The sequence below is a fragment of the Bison bison genome, unplaced genomic scaffold (assembly GCF_000754665.1).
Source record: "Bison bison bison isolate TAMUID 2011002044 unplaced genomic scaffold, Bison_UMD1.0 scf7180017863875, whole genome shotgun sequence".
NCBI classification, from domain to species: domain Eukaryota; kingdom Metazoa; phylum Chordata; class Mammalia; order Artiodactyla; family Bovidae; genus Bison; species Bison bison.
The window spans coordinates 93,811-95,791 of NW_011494447.1; positions in this window are offsets into that span (position 1 = coordinate 93,811).

The following is a 1,981-nucleotide window of genomic DNA, read 5'->3' on the forward strand; positions in this document are numbered from 1 at the left end:
TGATCAAGACCATCCCCAAGAAAAAGAAATGCAAAAAGGCAAAATGGTTGTCTGAGGAGGCCTTACAAATAGCTGAGAAACTAAAGGCAAAGGAGAAAAGGAAAGATATACCCATCTGAATGCAGAGTTCCAAAGAATAGCAAGGAGAGATAAGAAAGCCTTCCTCAGTGATCAATACCAAAAAAATAAAGGAAACAACAGAATTGGAAAGACTAGAGATCTCTTCAAGAAAATTAGAGATACTAAGGGAACATATCATGCAATAATGGGCACAATAAAGGATAGAAATGGTATGGACCTAACAGAAGCAGAAGATAGTAAGAAGAGGTGGCAAGTATACACAGAAGAACTACACAAAAAAATCTTAATGACCCAGATAACCACGATGGTGTGATCACTTATCTAGAGCCAGACATCTTGGAATGCAAAGTCAAGTCGGCCTTAGAAAGTATCTCTATGAGTAAAGCTAGTGGAGGTGATGGAATTCGAGCTGAGCTAATTCAAATCCTAAAAGATGATGCTATGAAAGTGCTGCACTCGTTATTCCAGCAAATTTGGAAAACTCAGCAGTGGCCACAGGACTGGAAAAGATCAGTTTTCATTTCAATCCGAAAGAAAAGCAATGCCAAAGAATGCTCATACTACTACACAATTGCACTCATCTCGCACGCTAGCAAAATAATGCTCAATATTCTCCAAGCAAGACTTCAACAGTATGTGAACCGAGAACTTCCAAATGTTCAAGCTGGATTTAGAAAAGACAGAGGAACCAGAGATCAAATTGCCAACATCCATTGGATCTTAGAAAAAGCAAGAGAGTTTCAGAAAAACATCACCTTCTGCTTTATTGACCATGCCAAAGCCTTCGACTGTGTGGCTCACAACAAAGTATGGAAAACTCTTCAAGAGATGGGAATACCAGACCACCTGACCTGCCTCCTGAGAAATCTGTATGCAGATCAAGAAGCAACATTTAGAACCAGTCTGTTGTTCCATGTTCAGGGTCTTTTCCAAGAGTCAGTTCTTCACATCAGGTAGTTAAAATATTGGAGCTTCAGTGTCAGCATCCGTCTTTCCAATGACTATTCAGGACTAATTTCCTTTAGGATTGAGTGGTTTGATCTCCTTGCAGTCCAAGGGACTCTCAAGAGTCTTCTCCAGCACCACAGTTCAAAAGCATCAATTCTTTGGCACTCAGCTTTCTTTATGGTTCAACGCTCACACCCATACATGACTACTGGAAAAACCATAGCTTTGACCAGACAGACCTTTGTTGGCAAACTAATATCTCTGCTTTTTAATATGCTGAACAAGACCCTGAACATGGAACAACAGACTGGTTCCAAATTGGGAAAGGAGTACGTCAAGGCTGTATATTGTCACCTTGCTTATTTAACTTATATGCAGAGTACATCACACAAAATGCCAATCTGGATGAAGCACAAGCTGGAATCAAGATTGCTGGGAGAAATATCAATAACTTCAGATATGCAGATGACACCACCCTTATGGCAGAGAGCGAAGAGGAACTGAAGAACCTTTTGATGAAAGTGAAAGAAAAGAGTGAAAAAGCTGCTTAAAATTCAGCATTCAGTAAACGAAGATCATGGCATCCAGTGCCATCACTTCACGGCAAATAGATGGGGAAACAGCAGAAACAGTGACAGGCTTTATTTTGGGGGCTCCTAAATCACTGCGATGGCACCCCACTCCAGTACTCTTGCGTGGAAAATCCCATGGATGGAGGAGCCTGGTGGGCTGCAGTCCATGGGGTCGCTAAGAGTCAGACACGACTGAGCGACTTCACTTTCACTTTTCACTTTCATGCATTGGAGAAGGAAATGGCAACCCACTCCAGAATTCTTGCCTGGAGAATCCCAGGGATGGGGGAGCCTGGTGGGCTGATGTCTATGGGGTCGCACAGAGTCGGACACAACTGAAGCGACTTAGCAGCAGCAGCAGCAAATCACTGCAGATGGTA